Genomic DNA, 20,878 nt, shown 5'->3' with positions numbered 1-20,878 from the left:
AATGGTAAATTTTTGGGATATGCCACCAATTTATAAACCAGAATATCCATTTAATATATATGCAGTAAAATGATTTCTGCATCCTGTGCACATTACTCTAACAACATTAAACTTCATCTGCCATATTTTTGCCCATGCAGAAATTTTATCTAGATCGTTCCGTAATATTATACTGTCAAGCTCAGATTCTGTTATCCTACAAAGTCATCAGCAATGACTGACACTTTGCTATAAATCCCATCAACAAGGTCATTAACAGAGAGATTAAAATGAATTGGTCCCAACACTGATCCTTGTGGTCCCCACTGCTGACTTTATCCCTGTAAGGAGATGGACATACTCAGGGTCGTCGTTAGGGGCAGGCACACTAGGCATTTGCCTAGGGCCCTTGCTCCCTTAGGGGCCCCAGCTAGTAGTGTGCCACTAATAGCAGCACACCACTCAGCTGCTATGGGGCCTGTGAGTGAGGGGCCCGGAGATTGCGCCACCGCCTTGCCCCGTATTCAGCTCTATCAGCATGAGACAGTTGAAAGCAGTGATGGAGGAGAGAGCATGAGATGATGCTCCCTCTCCCATCATTCCACCTCTGCCTCTGAGGCAGCGGGTGCACGATGATGTCCCTTCATCGCACGCCATGCTGTGCAGGGCAGAGTAACTGCTGAGACGCACTGCAGACACCAATGCAGTGAGGAAATGGGGAGAAGTATGTATTGTATGTGAGTACGTGGTGGCCATAATGCTGCAGGGCTGTGGGTATGTATTATACTCTATGGGAGGGCTTCATTATACTCTATGAGAGGGTTGTATTATACTCTGTGATGTGGCTGCATTATTCTATATGGGGTGGCTGCATTATTCTCTATGGGGTAGCTGCACTATACTCTATAAGGGGGCTGCATTATACACTGAGGGGGCAGCATTAAACTCTATAAGGGGGCTGCATTATACTCTTTGTGAGAGAGCTGCATTATACTCTGTGAGAGGGGCTGCACTATACTCTATGAGGGGGCTGCATTATACACTGAGGGGGCAGCATTATACTCTATAAGGGGGCCTGCATTCAGCGTCGGACTGGCCCACCGGAGAACCGGAGGATTCTCCGGTGGGCCCTGGCATCTGGTGGGCCCTTGCACCTACTGGCATACAGGGCAAGCAGTTGCCTAGGGCCCCCGCTGCTCCAGTGGCCCCCAGCCAGTGGTGTGTCACACACCATGCAGCTGCTATGGGGGCCCCTGCCAGTGGAGCAGCAGCGGGTGACAGGAGGCAGGAGCCCCTGTCCCCGCTGCTAAAGAGAAATGAATATTCACTGCGAAGCAGTGAATATCATTTCACAGTCTCCACCCCCAGAGGCCCCGCCCCCAGCCCAGTAAGCCGCTCTGCATCTGTAAATCAGGGCCGGCGCTGCCCTCAGTCCCCTCTGCTCCTGACTCACAGCCAGTGTGCGATGACGGCACTACATCGTTCACCCGCTGTGTGTCTGGCAGAGGGGCATCTCCTGAGAGACGTTTGCAAGATCTTCGACCGTTTGCGGGCGAATTCTCTCTTTGCCAAGTTTGAGAAGTGCCAATTTGAGCAGGAATCCTTGCCGTTCCTGTGCTATATTATCTCGGCCCAGGGGTTGGCTATGGATCCTGCCAAGCTGCACGAAGTAATGGACTGGCAGGAGCCCCATTCTCTTAGCTCTTTTTGGGGTTCGCTAATTACTACCGTCAGTTCATTCCCCACTTCTCCACACTGGTAGCTCCTTTGGCGGCCCTCACCAAAAAAGGAGCTAATCCCAAGGTTTGGTCAGAACAGGTCTCCATGGCCTTCTCGTCTCTGAAAACCCATTTTGCTGGCGCTCCTATCCTATGCCATCCCGATGTGGATAAACCTTTTATCCTAGAGGTGGATGCCTCATCCGTCGGTGCAGGAGCAGTCTTTTTCCAGAAGGATGCTCAAGGTCGGAAGCACCCCTGCTTCTTCTCTAAAGGCCCCATCACACATAGCGATCTCGCTAGCGAGATCGCTGCTGAGTCACAAGTTTTGTGACACAACAGCGATCTCACCAGCGAGATCGCTGTGTGTGACAGAGATCAGCGACCGGCCCCCCTGCCGGTATCGCTGATCGCTCTGGGAAACCTCTGGACTTTTGTTTGGTCGCTGGTCTCCCGCTGGCCAGCACGCATAGCTGCGTGTGACAGGCGAGAGACCAGCGATCTGCTGGTAACTAATGTACACATCGGGTATCCAAGGGACAGCCGTCCCTTAGATACCCGATGTGTACGTTAATTACCAGCGCGCTGATGCAGGGAGCTGGTAACTAACGTACACATCGGGTATCTAAGGGATGCACGTCCCTTGGATACCCGATGTGTACGTTAGTTACCAGCTCCCTGCATCAGCGCGCTGGTAACTAACGAACACAGCGACGCCGCGCGCTCGGCGTCGCTGTGCTGATCGCTGGTGAAGCTGTCTGTGTGACAGCTCACAGCAATCATGTAGCGATTCACCAGTGATCCTAACACATTGATATCATCGTTGTCGGGATCGCTGGTGAGTCGCTATGTGTGACGGGGCCCTAAGACCTTCTCACCGGCGGAGAAAAACTACTCCATCGGGGACAGTGTTATGATTGAGTCACCGTAGGAGGCAAAAACAGAAATGCTAGCTAAGTCCAGAAAACCAGAGCAGTTGGCAGCTATCGGATTGCAGACCCCTGATCCTATCACAACAACTAACAGTAGCCGTGGGGGGTTCCTACGATGCCCTAGACCCCTCGATCACAGCCGGAGAATTAAATAGGCCTAAAGAAAGAAAGGGGAAATCTAAACTGCCCCAGAGCAGACCCCAAAGCAATAGGCAGCCCCCAACATATAATGACGGTGAAGCAAGATGAAAACACTAACACAGACAGAAAGATAGACTGAGCAAAGACGGGGCCCAAACTACCTAGATAGGAAAGGACAGGAAGGCTGCTGTCTGCAATCCATGAAAAACCCTATGAAAATTAGAGCCAACAGACTGACAGTGAAAAAGGCCCTGAAGACGCTAGGCTTCAAAAAAGCTATGTCAGTACTCAGGAATATTCTGAAGACAGAGCAACAGGCAAAAGGAGATTCAGCTCACCCCAGCAGGGAATGGCAGAATCCAGAAAAGCAAGGAAAACAAAAACAAAACATAAATGCAAACAGGCAAAGCAGAAAACTTAGCTTTAGGGAAGCAGGAATCAGACTGGTGTCCTAGAAGTCCACAGAGAAATCACCCGCAGGGCAGAAGGGCGTCGGCAGCCTTATATCCAGTCCGTGACTCCACTCAGCCAGTCATCCTCATTAGTCTCAGGTGCCTGATAATCAGGCTCATTACCTTCCTTTACCAGAATAGGGAGTTCACCAGACCTCAGTGACGAAGGGGAAAATGAACTCACAACAGGACAGGGAGTTGCTGGCAATGAAATTGGCCTTTTCCGAGTGGAGACGTCTCCTGGAGGGAGCACGGTTCCCCTTTCAGGTGTACACTGACCATAAAAATTTGGTTTATTTACAAACGACTCAGCGCTTGAACTCTCGTCAAGCTGGGTGGTCGCTTTTCTTCTCCCATTTCCACTTCACCTTGTACTATCTGTCCAGTGAGAAGAACTTCCGTGCTGATGCTCTCTCTCGCTCTGTTGTCTCGGCGGAGGAGGCTGAGCCTCGGCTAATCGTGCCCACTGAGAGTCTAAGGACCGTGGCCCCGGTTGCTCTCGAGTCAGTGCCGCCGGGCAAGACCTTTGTCCCTCCTCACCTGCGGGCGGAGGTTCTCGCATGGGCACACGCGTCCAGGGTAGGTGGTCACTTTGGTAATAAGCGGACCACAGAACTCCTGGCAAGGTCTTATTGGTGGCCGCACATGGCTCGGGACACGAAAGAATACATTCAGGCATGCGTCTTTTGTGCTCGGAACAGGTCTTCTAGGCAGAGGCCGGCTGGGTTACTGTATCCCCTGCCGGTGGCAGACAGACCCTGGGAGATGGTTGGTATGGACTTTGTGGTTGGCCTGCCCAAGTCCGGTGGCAGCATGGTCATCTGGATGGTCACCGATCATTTTTCTAAAATGGTGCATCTGGTGCCACTCACGCGGCTGCCTTCCGCTCGAGGTCTCGCTGCACTGTTCATAAAGCATGTATTTCGTTTGCACGGTATGCCAGACAAAATAGTCAGTGACCGAGGTCCCCAATTTGCATCTCAGTTTTGGAGGGAGCTCTGCAATCTACTCAGTATCGAGCTAAACTTGTCCTCCGCCTATCACCCTGAGACGAACAGGTTGGTTGCGAGAGCCAACCAAACTCTGGTCACGTACCTGCGACATTTTGTCTCTGCCAGGCAGGATGACTGGGCATCCTTACTACCGTGGGCTGAATTTGCCCTGAATAATGCAGTGGCTAATTCCACTGGTCAGACGCCGTTCCTTCTTAATTACGGCCAGCATCCGCGCGTCCCCGTCCCGATGCCAGTGTCTTCCACTGATTCCAGGGTGGCGGACTGGGCAGTGGAGGCCCGCGACAATTGGGATCACACCCAGGATGTTATTCGAGCCTCTAAGGAGAGAATGAGGGCGTCCGCCGACACACATCGGCGCCCCACTCCAACTTTTGCCCCTGGCGACTTGGTGTGGCTTTCTGCCCGAAATATCAGGCTGCGGGCCAAATCCACCAAGTTCACACCGCGATACATTGGTCCCTTCAAGATCCTCGAGCGGATCAGCTCTGTGGTCTACCGTCTGGCTCTTCCACCACATTTAGCCATCTCTGACGTCTTCCACGTGTCCCTTCTCAAATCTGTTCACATGTCCCGGTTTTCCGAGTCATCTGCTGGGACATCAGACTTGTCTGCGGACGAGTTTGAGGTCAACGCCATTGTGGGACGCAGGATGGTGCGTGGCAAAAAAATTTATTTGGTGGATTGGAAGGGTCATGGTCCAGAGGCCCGGACCTGGGAACCAGTAGAGAACATCCACACCCCACTCCTTATTGCGGCATTTGAGCGTAGCGAGGTTCAGAGGGGAGGGGGCCCTAGGAGGGGGGGAAACGTTAGGCGTCGGGTTCCTGCAACTGCACAGCAGGGATCCAGAGCCTCACATTCAGCGGTCTCCCATTCTTCATCGACCGCAGAGGAGCTTGCTCAGCAGCCCCATCGTTCCCAATGCTCTGCTCAGACCAGTTCTGTGGGTTTGGTTGCTACTGCCACCTCTGGGCCAGCAGTAACAATGCAGGCTGCTCAGCAGCAAGTCGTTCCAGAGGCTAAGTCCTTCCATCGCTCCACTGAGCATGCTCACGAGACGATCTCCCATTTGAGATCGGGAGTCACATGCACAGGTCCTTCTCCAGATCTGATTGGTCCATCTCAGGGATCTGGAAGATTCCGGAAGGTCCCGGCTATAAAACTTTCACATGGCCGCTCTGCCATGCGCTAGTATAGACTCTAGTTGCTAACTGTGTGAATGATGATGGATGTATGGACTTGCAAATGACTCATTAAGATTCCCCTCCCTCTGATATTACAAGTGTGTATAGGGAACTAGTGATAGAGTCAGCGCCAGTCAGTGGCAAGCCACAGGGCACATCCTCCACAGTGCTAGCGTCCGACAGTGGGCCTGCTACCGGGCATTGTCATATAGCGGCAGTGTCTGTCGCTGCGCTGCAGTCAGCAGCTCTTCTTGGTGTCCGCGGTTGTGGCGCCGCACGCACGGTAGGTCTAGACGGACGTGGACTCTGTCTCTTGGGCCAAGTCCTGTGACCATATACCGTGCGTGCATTCCTCTGAGCCCTGTAATGTTAACAGGCTCAGCCTTTGTGTTTAACACTTCGGCGTCTCTGTGAAGGAACAGAGATCGCCCAGAGCACTCCGGGTGACGTTCAAACCACGTGCGTTATACCACCATATAGAGCTTCTGCCATTACCTAGCAGCAGTGTAACACCTACTGCACGGTGGACCCCAGGCGGCAAACGCACTTATTATTATTATTTAGTGCGTTCCGCCGTCCCTAACAATACTATATGGGGGCTGCATCATACTATATGGGGGTTGCATAATACTGTATCGAGGACTATGGGGAATGTATTATACTATATGAAGGACTATGAGATGCATTATACTATGAGGAGTGCATTGTACTATATGGAGGACTATGGGGGTGCATTATACAATATGAATGACTATGGAATGCATTATACTATATTGAGCACTATGGGGAGTGCATTATACTATATGGGAGACTACTGGGAGTGTATTATACTATATGGAGAACTATAGGAAGTGTATTATACTGTATGGGGGGGCTATGGGGAGTGTATAACATGGCAACAAATTTCAACTGCCTGTGTGTCTGAGGACGCACGGGCAGTTACTGAACTGGCACAATCCTGCTGCTGGGGCCTGATGAGCAGAACAGAGGGGGACCTTCTCATTGGGCCCCATATGCCAGTAAGGGCAGTATTTCCCTGATGGCGGCCCTGCAGAGAGGTAATGGGCCAAGATGAGACAAGGAAATGTCACACAAAGAGAATGCCCTGGCTCCAATGTGTCAGCAAGCAGAGAAGCTAAGTAACATCCATAATAGTGAATTATCTTCCATAGGGTGAAAAAGGATATGTAACTGCAGGTTGAGGGCAGGACTCTGACTTACTGCACTGTAGTACTGTGCTGGATTGCGGTGAAGGCAGAGGAGTTTGGGGACAGAAGCAAGTAAGCCTGGAAGAGGTAGAGAGACCATGTGTGAAGATGCTCTACAGTTGTGGCCAAAAGTATTGACACCCCTGCAATCCTGTCAGATAATACTCAGTTTCTTCCTGAAAATGATTGCAATCACAAATTCTTTGGTATTATTATCTTCATTTAATTTGTCTTAAATGAAAAAAACACAAAAGAGAATGAAGCAAAAAGAAAAACATTGATCATTTCACACAAAACTCCAAAAATGGGCCACACAAAAGTATTGGCACCCTCAGCCTAATACTTGGTTGCACATCCTTTAGCTAAAATAACTGCGACCAACCGCTTCTGGTAACCATCAATGAGTTTCTTACAATGCTCTGCTGGAATTTTAGACCATTCTTCTTTGGCAAATTGCTCCAGGTCCCTGATATTTGAAGGGTGCCTTCTCCAAACTGCCATTTTTAGATCTCTCCACAGGTGTTCTATGGGATTCAGGTCTGGACTCATTGCTGGCCACCTTAGAAGTCTCCAGTGCTTTCTCTCAAACCATTTTCTAGTACTTTTTGAAGTGTGTTTTGGGTCATTGTCCTGCTGGAAGACCCATGACCTCTGAGGGAGACCCAGCTTTCTCACACTGGGCCCTACATTATGCTGCAAAATTTGTTGGTAGTCTTCAGACTTCATAATGCCATGCACACGGTCAAGCAGTCCAGTGCCAGAGGCAGCAAAGCAACCCCAAAACATCAGGGAACCTCCGCCATGTTTGACTGTAGGGACTGTGTTCTTGTCTTTGAATGCCTCTTTTTTTCTCCTGTAAACTCTATGTTGATGCCTTTGCCCAAAAAGCTGTACTTTTGTCTCATCTGACCAGAGAACATTCTTCCAAAACGTTTTAGGCTTTTTCAGGTAAGTTTTGGCAAACTACAGCCTGGCTTTTTTATGTTTCGTGGTAAGAAGTGGGGTCTTCCTGGGTCTCCTACCATACAGTCCCTTTTCATTCAGACGCTGACGGATAGTACGGGCTGACACTGCTGTACCCTCGGACTGCAGGGCAGCTTGAACTTGTTCGGATGTTAGTCAAGGTTCTTCATCCAACATCCGCACAATCTTGCGTTGAAATCTCTTGTCAATTTTTCTCTTCCGTCCATATCTAGGGAGGTTAGCCACAGTGCCATGGGCTTTAAACTTCTTGATGACACTGCGCACGGTAGACATAGGAGCATTCAGGTCTTTGTAGATGAACTTGTAGCCTTGAGATTGCTCATGCTTCCGCACAATTTGGTTTCTCAAGTCCTCAGACAGTTCTTTGGTCTTCTTTCTTTTCTCCATGCTCAATGTGGTACACACAAGGACACAGGACAGAGGTTGAGTCAACTTTAATCCATGTCAACCGGCTGCAAGTGTGATTTAGTTATTGCCAACACCTGTTAGGTGCCACAGGTAAGTTACAGGTGCTGTTAATTACACAAATTAGAGAAGCATCAAATGTTTTTTCGAACAGTGCCAATACTTTTGTCCACCCTCTTTTTTATGTTTGGTGTGGAATTATATCCAATTTGGCTTTAGGACAATTCTTTTTTGTGTTTTTTCATTTAATACAAATTAAATGAAGATAATAATGCCAAAGAATTTGTGTTTGCAATCATTTTCAGGAAGAAACTGAGTATTAGCTGACAGAGTTGCAGGGGTGTCAATACTTTTGGCCACAACTGTATGTTGTAAAGGAGACATTTGTGAAGATATGCACCCGCTATCTATTGTACATTATTCCCACCAAGTTACTGTTCATTAAAAAAGACTTTACTGTTGACTCATTGAACCTCTCAACATCCGGCCAGCTGAAGTCACAAGCACCACAGGGCCTGCAAGGGTGTTGCACCCCTGTAGACAAAATGTAAGGATTCCAGATGTTTCCATGGAGCCTGTTTTGCCCTTGTCCAAGATGGAGTCTGGTACTTCACCCTGTCCTGGAACTTCCTGTCTGCACTGCTATTTAAGTCAAGGTCGGGAGATCCTCCTTACCTGAGTATTTTGTTGCTGTTTGCTTCTGAGCTTCCTCCTGGCTTGCATCTGGAGTTTCAGCTGCTGCTCATTTCTTGGTGCTCTGCCTCACCACTTCCAGATGCCTTCAGTCTTCTAAGCTTCTTCTGGATCCTGGCTGGGGTTGCCTGCTGTCCTGACTTCTGAGACTGTATTCTGTTGCGGGCTGCTTTGCGGGACTTTAGCGTGACTTCTCAGCCCAAAAGGTACATTTAAGGACCTACTCCCTGTTATGTACTTCTGGAATTCCATGAAAGGTGTCATCTCCTCTATCTGCATAGTTCTGGACTTCCACGTATAAGTGCCCTTCGCACTTTAGCTTGCATACTACTGCTGGACTTCCAAGTTTAAGTGCGGGTCGCACTCTTGTTTGCATACTACTGCTGGACTTCCACGTATAAGTGCCAGTTGCACTCTTGCTGCTTATTACTGCTGGACTTGTTTGTATGAGCGGTCACGCCCTGCTACTAAGTTTGCTAACAGTTCTGTTTTGGTGCTGTCACTTCGTTACAATTGCAGGAAAGTCTCTGCTTGTTCATGTTCTACTTCTTGCTTTGTGAAATACACTTATTTGTCTCAGCCTTGTTTTATCCCACGCAATCAGATTCCATAGTACCCACATAATTGTTACAGGATATTCAGGCCCTTAACCCCCAAGGGTGGTTTGCACGTTCATGACCGGGCCAATTTTTACAATTCTGACCACTGTCCCTTTATGAGGTAATAACTCTGAAAAGCTTCCATGGATCCCAGTGATTCTGACAATGTTTTCTCAAGACATATTGTACTGCATGTTAGTGGTAAAATTTCATTCATATAACTTTCGTTTATTTGTGAAAAAAACAGAAATTTGGTGAAAATTTTGAAAATTTCACAATTTTCCAACTTTGAATTTTTATGCCCCTAAATCACAGAGATATGGCACACAAAAAACTTAAGTAACATTTCACATATGTTTTCTTTACATCAGCACAATTTTGGAACCAAATTTTTTTTTTGTTAGGAAGTTATAAGGGTTAAAAGTTGACCAGCGATTTCTCATTTTTGCAAAACCATTTTTTTTTAAGGACCACATCACATTTGAAGTCTCTTTGAGGGGTCTGAAAATACCCAAAAGTGACACCATTCTAAAAACTGCACCCCTCAAGGTGCTCAAAACCATATTCAAGAAGTTTATTAACCTTTCAGGTGCTTCACAGGAATTTTTTGAATGTTTAAAAAAAATGAACATTTAACTTTTTTTCACAAAAAAATTACTTCAGGTCCAATTTTTTTTATTTTACCAAGAGTAACAGGAGAAATTGGACTGCAAAAGTTATTGTGCAATTTCTCCTGAGTACGCTGATACCTGATATGTGGGGGGAACCACTGTTTCGGCGCATGGCAGAGCTCAGAAGGGAAGGAGCGCCGTTTGACTTTTTCTATGCAAAATTGGCTGGAATTCAGATCGGATGCCATGTCACATTTGGAGAGCCCCTGATGTACCTAAACAGTGGAAACCCCCCACAAGTAACCCCATTTTGGAAGCTAGACCCTCCAAGGAACTTATCTAGATATGTGGTGAGAACTTTGAACCCACAAAGGCTTCACAGAAGTTTATAACGTACAGCCGTACAATTAAAAAATCATATTTTTTCCACAAAAAATTTTTTTTCATCCCCAATATTTACTTTCCCAAGGGTAACAGGACCCTAAAAGTTATTGTGCAATTTGTCCTGAGTACGCTGATACCCCATATGTGGGTGTAAACCACTATTTGGGCGCATGGCAGAGCTCGGAAGGGAAGCAGCGCCATTTGACTTTTTTGGCTGGAATTGGGATTGGACGCCATGCCGCATTTGGAAAGCCCCTGATGTGCCTAAACAGTGGAAACCCCCCACAAATGACACCATTTTGGAAACTAGACCCCCAAAGGAACTTATCTAGATGTGTAATAAGCACTTTGAACCCCCCAGTGCTTCACAGAAGTTTATAACGCCCGGGCGTGAAAATAAAAAAAATCATATTTTTTCCACAAACATGATCATTTAGTCCCCAATTTTTTATTTTCCCAAGGGTAACAGGAGAAATTGGACCCCAAAAGTTGTTGTCCAATTTGTCCTGAGTATGCTAATACCCCACATGTGGGAGATAACTACTGTATGGGCACACGTCGGGGCTCGGAAGAGAAGTAGTGACTTTTTGGAATGCAGACATTGATGGAATGGTCTGCGGGTGTCATGTCGCGTTTGGAGAGCCTCTGATGTGCCTAAACTGTTGAAACTCCCCACATGTGACCCCATTTTGGAAAGTAGACCCCCCACAGAACTTATATAGATGTGTGGTGAGAACTTTGAACCCCCAAGTGCTTCACAGAAGTTTATAACACCCAGGCGTGAAAATAAAAAAATCATATTTTTTTTCCACAAAAATGACATTTTTGCCCCAAATTTTTTATTTTCCTAAGGGTAACAGGAGAAATTGGACCCCAAAAGTTGTTTTGCAATTTGTGCTGAGTAGGCTGATACCCCATGTGTGGGGGTAAAACACTGTTTGGGCACATGGCAGAGTTTGGAAGGGAAGGAGCACCATTTGACTTTTTCAACACAGAATTGGCTGGAATTGAGATCAGACGCCATGTTCTGTTTGGAGAGCACCTGTTGTGCCCAAACAGTGGAAACCCCCCAATTCTAACTCCAACCCTAACCCTAACACACCCCTAACCCTAGCCTTAACCCTAGCGGGAAAATGGAAATAAATACATTTTTTTAACTTTATTATTTTTCCATAACTAAGGCTGGTTTCACATTTGCGTTTTTTTGCGCTGGAAAAAAACGCATACGTGCGCATGCATTTTTTCCCCTATATTTAACATGGGTGCGCATACCTGCGCGCTGGTAAGCGCATGTATGCGATTTTCATGCGCTGCGTTTTTTTGGGGTGTGCGTTTGTATTTTCCAGACGCAGCATGTTGCATTTTTTGGCCCTGCAAAAAAGCGCATGCGCACATATGCGCACGTTTTGCGCTAAAAATGGCCATTATAGCCTATGGATGCGCATACATGCGCACTGGCATGCTCATGTATGCGTTTTTTTGCACATGCGTTTTTTTTTGTTAACCATGGAATTTAGGGGTTTGGGTTAGAGTTAGGGTTAGTTAAGGGGGTTTAGGGTTAGGGTTAGGGTCAGGGTCAGGGTTAGGGTTGGGGTTAGGGTCAGGGTTAGGGTTAAGTATGGTTTGGTTAAGGGTCAGGGTCAGGGTTAGGGTTAAGTATGGTTTGGTTAAGGGTTAGGGTCAGGGTTAGGGTTAGGGTTAGGGTCAGGGTTAGGGTTAAGTATGGTTTGGTTAAGGGTTAGGGTCAGGGTTAGGGTTAGGGTTAGGGTCAGGGTCAGGGTTAGGGTTAGGGTTAGGGTTAGGGTTAGTTAGGGTTTGGGTTAGGGTTAAGTATGGTTTGGTTAAGGGTTAGGGTCAGGGTTAGGGTTAGGGTTAGGGTTAGGGTCAGGGTTAGGGTTAGGGTTAGGGTTAGTTAGGGTTTAGGGTTTGGGTTAGGGTTAAGTATGGTTTGGTTAAGGGTTAGGGTCAGGGTTAGGGTTAGGGTTAGGGTTAGGGTTAGTTAGGGTTTAGGGTTTGGGTTAGGGTTAAGTATGGTTTGGTTAAGGGTTAGGGTCAGGGTTAGGGTTAGGGTTAGGGTCAGGGTTAGGGTTAGGGTTAGGGTTAGGGTCAGGGTTAGGGTTAGTAAAGTCATGGTTTGGGTTAGTGTGAGGGGCCACCTAATGTTGGAAAAAAACGCAAACGCGGTAAAAACGCACTAAAAACGCATACAAACGCATAAAAACACTGCGTTTTTTTCATGCATGCTCATAAAAATGCTTGAAAAAAAACGCAGCAGTTGTATGCTTTTGTATGCGTTTTTTCAATGCGTTTTTTTGCGGGAAAAACTCGCTGCAAAAAAAAGCAAGTGTGAAACTAGCCTTAGGGGATGATAAAGGGGGGTTTGATTCACTATTTATGGCGGGTTTTTATTTTTGGCAGCTGTCATACGCTAAAAGACGCTTTTTATTGTAAAAATAGTTTTTGCATCACCACATTTTGAGAGCTATAATTTTTCCGTATTTTGACCCACCGAGTCATGTGAGGTCTTATTTTTTGTGGGACGAGTTGACGTTTTTATTGGTACCATTTTCGGGCATATGACATTTTTTGATCGCTTTTTATTCTGATTTTTTGGACGCAGAATGAACAAAAACCAGCATTTCAAGAATTTCTTTTGGGGGGTGCGGTAAAATTGATAAGGTGGTTTTATACTTCGGGTCAGTACGGTTACAGCGATACCTCATTTATGTAATTTATTTATGTTTTGGCACTTTTATGAAATGAAAAGAATTTTATATAAAAAATAATTATTTTTGCATCGCTTTAGTCTGCGAGCTATAACTTTTTTATTTGCTGATGATGCTGTATGGCAGCATTTTTTGTGGGGCAAGATGACGTTTTCAGCGGTACCATGGTTATTTATATCTGTCTTTTTGATCGCGTGTTATTGCACTTTTTGTACAGCAGTATGATAATAAAGCATTATTTTTTGCTTTGTTTTTTTTTTTTATTTTTAAAGGGTTCGCTAAGGGGGTTATCGGACGCGGCGATACCAAATATGTGTACTTTTATTGTTTTTTTTCCAAAAAATGAATTTATTAGGGAATATTTTTTTTTAAATTTATTTAGCGATTTTTTTTTTTTATAAATTATTTTTACACTTTTTTTTTAACTTTATTACAATGTCCCAGGGGGGACAACTGTCATGTGACAGATTGCTGATCTGTCACATCACAGATCACTTTGCGGGCATGAGGAAGCCTACTCCCTACAGGCCCCCGAAGGTCCCCGCTGCCATTTTGGATCCGGGGACCTGCAGGGAAGGAGGCCCCCGTGGCAGCGCTGAACATCGCGCTGCTGCGGGGGTCTCAGGGAAGCATGGAGGAAGCCCCCTCCCAATGCTTCCCTAAACCCCCGGTACACTGCGATCCGGTTTGATCGCAGTGTACCAGGGGTTAACGTGTCGGGGGCGGTCCATGACCGCCCCTGACACATAGTGCTGGGTGTCAGCTGTGATAATCAGCTGACACCCAGCCGCGATTTGCGGCGCTCACCACGTGAGCGCCACTGATCGCTATGACGTACTATCCCGTCCCTGGGGATTAAGTCCCAGGGCACATGGACGGGATAGTACGTCATATGGCAGAAAGGGGTTAAGGAATCTGCTGGGATAATGACGGCTGAGGCAAAGTTGGATCAGTTATTTTTCATGATTAATTCATTACAAGGGGATGTGAAGGCTTTATAAAACAAGGTTGCTAACTGGGAGGCCCATTTCGGGCAGGCGCTTTGGAGCAGTTACCGCCAGCTAGTCCTCCCAAGTTACCGCCGTTTAAATTTAATGGAGACTGCTACAAATTTCGTGGGTTGATAATCATACTTCCATACAGATCGATCCAAACTTTTATGTAAAATCATGTTACTTACCTCACAAGCACTCGGTTGGGCAAATCAGCTAATCGAGACTTGTGACCCTCGACTGAATAACTTGGACGATTTTTTAGCTGCAATGTCTATGATGTTTGAAGATCCTAATCGTTGCACTACAACTGAGACTGAATTGTTGTCATTACGTCAGGGTAAGCGTTCTGTTGTTGAATACGTTACTGAGTTTAGACGGCTGGCGGTGGATACGGTTTGGGGCTGTTATGCTCAATTACCCATTTTTAAGAGGGGACTTTCTAGTGTGATTAAGGATGAGTTCGCCCATGCGGATGCTCCTCAAGAGTTAGAGGCGTTTATACAGCATTGCGTGGGCATTGACATCCATATTACAGAACATAGACTGGAGAGATTTGCAGCCTCTAATCGTGTTACAACTCTCCCCTTCCTCCTAAAGAACCTGCAGGCAGATCCTCTTGGGAAGTTTAACCAGTTCCCATGCAAGTGGATGCTTTACAGGGGCGTGAGAGTAACATAAGAGTAAGGAGCATCGTTTCCGTGAGAGCTTGTGTTTTTACTGCGTTCAGTCTAATCATTTCCTTATTAACTGTCCTAAGTGGCTGTGCAAGGTACTAGCTGCTGTGGGGAAGTATGAAGATCAGGATGCTGAATCTGTTGTTTCTGGGTCCAGTTTTTCTGTGAATGCTGTCTTTCATTCCCTTTCAATGACTACCTCTCCTAAGATACGGAAGGATAGAGATACACATTGCTCCCTCCGCATTAAGATCTTGTTGTCGGGACATTGGATCTCATGTGCATGTGCAGCTATGGTGGATTCTGGGGTGGGGGTAACTTTGTAGACCTCACCTTTGCCAAGGAACATGGCATACATATGCAACAGAGAGCCACCCCAGGAACCATGGAAACAGTGGATGGTTCCCCTCTAGTTTCAGGACCAGTGGATCAGGAGACAGTACCTCTCCTTTAATTCTAGGAATTCCCTGGCTGCAGGCACAGAACCAATCATCAACTGGGAGACCAAGGAGATCACTTTTCCACCAAGAAACACCCCAGTAAAAGTCAGGCAAGATATCAGGATACAGAATGCACCACTAAGGTATCTATGTTACCATCCATTTATAATGAATTTTCTGATATCTGTGATAAGAAAATGGCAGATCAGCTTTCTCCTCACAGACCCAATGATTGTCCTATTGAACTGCTTCCGGGGGCGACTATTCCATTTAACAATGTCTACCCACTAGCAGCTCCGCAGCTGCAGGCCTTAAAGGAATGCATTGACGAGAATCTTGCTAAGAGTTTCATCCGCCCCTCCTCATCACCGGCAGGAGCACCCATCTTTTTCTTATAAAAAGAAGGATGGAACTCTTAAGTTGAATCTTCGAGGAGCTTATAACCTTGTTTGGATCCGCTCTGGGGATGAACGGAAGACAGCAATTAGATATAGTTATGGGCACTTCGAATACCTTGTGATGCCTTTTGATCTCTGCAATGCTCCTGCAACTTTTCAACACTTGGCTAATGACATTTTTAGAGATCTGCTAGATCATTTTGTAGTAATCTATCCGGACAATGTAGGAACATCACGAAAATGTTAAGACTGTATTAAGACGCCTGAAAGAGAATCAGCTCTACACAGGGCCGGACTGGGACTAAAATTCAGCCCTGGCATTTGAAGTTACACAGGCCCACTAGTCACATGGTGATTATATAATATCTTTGTACACTTGTAGGTTACAAGAAGTGAGAGGAGATTAACACGACTATACAACATGTAGTCACAGCTGTGCCCAGTATTTCACCTCAGTCCTATTTATTGCTTTTAGTTACAGTACTCCTCCCAAAGCTCTTTCCCCTTTTGTACGCATGGTGATAGAATTCCTGGCAGAACTGCTATCCATTGGGCAACCAGACCCCCTGGTCATAGCTGCCTCTATCATACCTCCCAACTTTTGAAGAAGGGAAAGAGGGACAAGCACTGCGGCCACACCCATTTTGCAACTAGTCACACCAATGTCCATGCCTAATCACACCCATTTAGCACTGCTGATCAAACTAACTGGTACTGAGGGTACAGTGGCTGGCATTATGGGCACACTGACTGGCACTAAGGAAGAGAGAAAACAGAGAGAGAGAGAGAAAAAAGAAAAAAGAGAGAGAAAGAAAGGAGAGCGAGAGAGAAAGAAAGAACAGAGAGAGAAAGACGAAAGAACAGAGAGAGAAAGAAAGAGGGGAACGAAAGAACAGAGAGAGACAGAGAAAGAACAGAGAGAGAAAGAAAGAAGAAAAGAAAGAACAGAAAGAAAGAGAGGAAAGAAAAAGAAAGAAAGAGGGGAAAGAAAGAACAGAGAGAGAGAAAGAAAAAAGAAAGATTAGAGAGAGAAAGAAAGAACAGCGAGAGAGAGAGAAAATGAGGGAAAGACAGAACAGAGAATGAGAAAGAAAGAACAGAGAAAGAAAGAAATAAAGAGAAAGAAATAAAGATTTTATAAAGATACTATAGCAGCCCGGATCCCATTGTAGTGCCCACCTGAGCCTCCCGGTGCAGGACATATCATGATCCGCTCACATGGCCGGCATCCCCGATTCCAAGGTCATCCTGCTGTCTGCGCTGTCGGAGGAGGACACGGTGATGGATCTGAAGCATTCCTGGTTCCGTCACAATCTCCTCAAGAAATTATCTCATTTCCGGTCAGCTTCCAGCACATCACTTCAGGTGGAACGTCATGTGTGTGTTTTAAAATGCTCCTCGGGGCTCCGCCATGTACGCCTGTACTCCTGTGTCCGTGGGAAAAGCCCGCTTTGTATGCTTCGTACACACATGGCTCCACTGCATACATCCCGTACACATATGGCTCCACTCCGTACACACACGGCTCCGCTCCGTAAACCCCATACACATGTGGCTCCGCTCCGTACACCAAGTACACCTCGTACACACGGCTCCGCTCCGTACACCTCGTACACACAGCTCCACTCCGTACACCTAATATCCGTACACCTAATACACACACGGCTCCTCTCCATGCACCTCGTATACACATGGCTCCGCTCCGTACACCTCGTACACACATTGCTCCGCTCCGTACACCTCATACACACACGGCTCTGCTCCGTACACCTCGTACACACGGCTCCTCTCCGTACACTTCGTACACACACGGCTCCGCTCCGTACACCTCGTACACACACGGCTCCGCTCCGTACACCTCGTACACACACGGCTCCGCTCCGTACACCTCGTACACACACGCTCCGCTCCGTACACCTCGTACACACACGGCTCCACTCCGTACACCTCATACACATACAGCTCTGCTACATCTACCCTGTAAACCCCTCCTGACCCCACACATACTTACCTCATCTAGCACCATGACAACAGCACAGCAGAGTCTTGCAGACACCAAGAGGCAAGGCTGAGCGCAAAGGACCTGTGATGAGGTCACAGGAGGGTCGGAGTCAGGGGTCACATGATCAGGGGTCTGGACAAAGGCTCCTTCTCATGTGAACCCTGACTCTTCCCCTCCTGTGACCTCATCACAGGTCCTGTGAACAGAGAAGAGAGCAAGCAAGCGACACTGTGAGTGGCTGCGGGGGGGAGGTCTCATGCTATGGCGAGGATGGGGTGCGTGGGGGGGCGTGGCGGCTTATCTCCCTGCAGTGCGGGAGGGTTGGAAACTATAACCGCCGTGCCCACAGAGGGCCGGCGGCAGGAGCAACAGCCAGGCCAGTGGCCGCATCAGCTGGCAAGCGGCCAGATGATCAGACGCTGCCGCCCGCGGCCCACATGACAGCGGGAAAATGCCCGGTTGGTTATATTACCAATCCGGGCCTGGCTCTACATCAAACCTGAGAAATGTGAGTTCCATCGCAGAGATTCAATTTCTGGGTTATGTCATCTCGCCATAGGGGCTTAACATGGAGCCAAGTAAGATCCAGGCTATTCTTGAATGGCCCGCACCTAAAAATGTCAAGGAGGTACAACGTTTTATCGGCTTCGCTAACTTTTATAGACGGTTTATTCGTAATTTCTCTGAGATTATTTGACCTATTATGCAACTAACCAAGAAGGAAAATACTTTCTTATGGTCTACACAGGCTCAAGTCCCATTTTACTTCTGCACCTCTGTTGATTCATCCTTACCTAGCACATCCTTTCATTGTGGAAGTGGACGCTTCGGATTGTGCTCTGGGGGCCATCCTCTCGCAAAGAACAGGAGAGAAAGGTCTGTTACATCCATGTGCTTTTTTCTCTCGTAAACTTTCTGCTGCAGAGAGGAATTATGATCTGGGAGATAAAGAGCTTCTAGCCATTATCGCTGCATTTAAGGAATGGAAGCACCATCTGCAGGGGGTTGCACAAGTTATTGTGCTCACGGATCATCGTAATCTGGAATTTCTTAAATCTGCTAGATGCCTTTCTCCACGTCAGGGCCGTTAGAGTTTGTTTTTGAACCAATTTAATTTTGTCATCTCGTACCACCCAGGTTCACATAATGGGAAAGCGGATGCTTTGTCCCGAATCCATGCCACGGATTCAGTACCTGGGACCCCGTCCAAAACCATTTTGTCAGATGCCAACTTTTTCGGAGTCATCCAGGATAAGGACTTATGGAAGACTATTAAGGAGGTCTATGACACAGACCCATTTCTCGCTAACCTGACTGATGATGTGAACTTGGTTCTCAAGAATGGTATGTGGGTCTGGGATTGAAGTTTTTACATTCCGGAGGTCATAAGGCTGCAGGTCCTCAAGTTTGTCCATGACTCCAAGTTGGCTGGTCACCAGGGGATACAGAAGACACAGGAGTTTCTGACCCATTTCTTTTGGTGGCCTATCTGTCTGAGGGACGTTAAGAGCTACGTTCTCTCTTGTGAAGTATGTGCATGTTTTAAGACTCCTCGTGTATCACCTACTGGATTGCTGCAACCACTGCCCGTTCCTGCTCGCCCTTGGGGGTCTATTTCTATGGACTTTATAGTGTAATTTCCCACCTCTGGGGGAAAGAACTCTATTCTGGTAGTAGCAGATTGCCTTACTAAAGCTGCAGTTTACCTCCAAATTCTGGAAAAGATTTTGTTCTGCACTTGGTATCAATGTCTGTCTGTCTTCAGCATATCATCCTCAGACCAATGGGCAGATGGAGCAGACTAATCAGATTCTGGAGCAGTATCTTCGGTGTTATATCAGCCACTCACAGGATGACTGGTTGGAGTTGCTTCCTCTAGCAGAGTTCTCCTACAATAACTCGCAGAATGCTTCTACTAAGGTAACACCTTTCTTTGCCAACCTGGGTTATCATCCTAGTAATTTTCCCAGATCCCCAATCGATGCTCCGATGCCTGCAGTAGATGAGAGGTTGGGACTGATGAGACGAGATCTGGAAACTATGAAGGAATCGTTATCTACTACACAGGAGAGATACAAGAAATCTGCCAATAGGTTCCAGAGACCTGCACCCATGTTTAAGGTAGGAGACTTTAAAATTGAATGTTCCGTCACAGACGCTGGGACAAAAATTCTTCAGTCCATTCAAGATCTCTGGGATCGTGAGCCCCGTTGCCTGCTGTCTGAAGTTGCCAAGAACCATGAAGGTACATCTTGTTTTCCATGTCTCCTTATTAAATCCTGAGTCTCCGAATACTTTTCAGGGTTGTCTTGCGCCTCCTCCTCAGCCTGTGTTGGTGGATGGACAAGAACAATTTGTTTTGGAGAAAATTCTGGACTCCAGGCTCCGCAGGAATCAGCTGCAGTATCTCATTAAGTGGCAGGGATATTCATCTGAGGAGGACTCTTTGGAGCCGGTGAGTAATATCCGTGCTCCTCAAAAAATTGCCTTGTTTTCATCAGAAATATCCTGGAAAACCTGGTCCTGAATCATTCCTGAGGCTGCTTCCAAGGTGGGAGTAATGTAAGGATTCCAGATGTACCATGGAGCCTGTTTTGCCCTTGTCCAAGATGGAGTCTGGTACTTCGCCCCGTCCTGGAACTTCCTGTCTGCCCTGCTATTTAAGTACAGGTCGGGAAATCCACCTTGCCTGAGTATTTTGTTGCTGTTTACATCTGAGCTTCCTCCTGGATTGTCTCTGGAGTTCCTGCTGCTTACTCGGTGCTCTGCCTCACCACTTCTAGTTGCCTAATTGTTACACAAAGTCAACACACCCAGCAAGGACCTCCATCTTCATGTAGCTTGCCGGGGCGTGAAAGACGAATACCCCCATCAGTACACGAATACGTCACCAGAACCACTATCCATATAGGAATATGGCACCAAAACTACCATCAGTTTTGTTGCAAGCTGTATTTGTTGGATGACGCATATAAAAACCATCATATGTATCCCTTTATAATTCTGTCTGTTTAGCTTCCATTGGGGTTTCCGCAAAATGCTGCACACCTTAACTAAAACCAAACAGTCCCCATTATAGCTAATTACTATTAGTTTCCATGACTGTCCTTGGGTGTGATATTTAAAATATAGCATGTCAGGGATGAATATTGCTATTTTTGCCTGGTATCTGCAAGCAGTGGCAGGCTGGACCGGGTGGCAGAGATGTATTTTCCCCAGGGCCGCCGGAGGACCGGCACTGTACTTTTGATTGCGGCCGCCAAAACTTAATTTGCGGCTGGGCTGGCAGACTCCTTCATGATTTTGCATGATGCAACCACATGTACAGTATTTGCCT

At 46.9% G+C, this 20,878-nt stretch overlaps 1 long non-coding RNA gene across 2 annotated transcripts in view; it reads left to right on the top strand.

The window, feature by feature from the left end:
• Positions 1-20,878, top strand: part of LOC141086208 (uncharacterized) — a 56,781-nt gene that overhangs the window by 8,815 nt on the left and 27,088 nt on the right. The window contains exon 1 of one of the 2 annotated variants that reach the window (XR_012231541.1): positions 17,720-17,771. The exons of the other annotated variant lie outside the window; for it this stretch is intronic. This is a non-coding gene — a long non-coding RNA (uncharacterized lncRNA). Of the gene's footprint in view, positions 1-17,719; positions 17,772-20,878 lie in introns of those variants that run through there. 2 annotated transcript variants of the gene reach the window in all.

This window comes from Dendrobates tinctorius, unplaced genomic scaffold (assembly GCF_039654945.1).
Source record: "Dendrobates tinctorius isolate UK_male_01 unplaced genomic scaffold, ASM3965494v1 ptg000030l, whole genome shotgun sequence".
NCBI classification, from domain to species: domain Eukaryota; kingdom Metazoa; phylum Chordata; class Amphibia; order Anura; family Dendrobatidae; genus Dendrobates; species Dendrobates tinctorius.
This window is presented reverse-complemented; position numbering and strand designations above follow the sequence as displayed.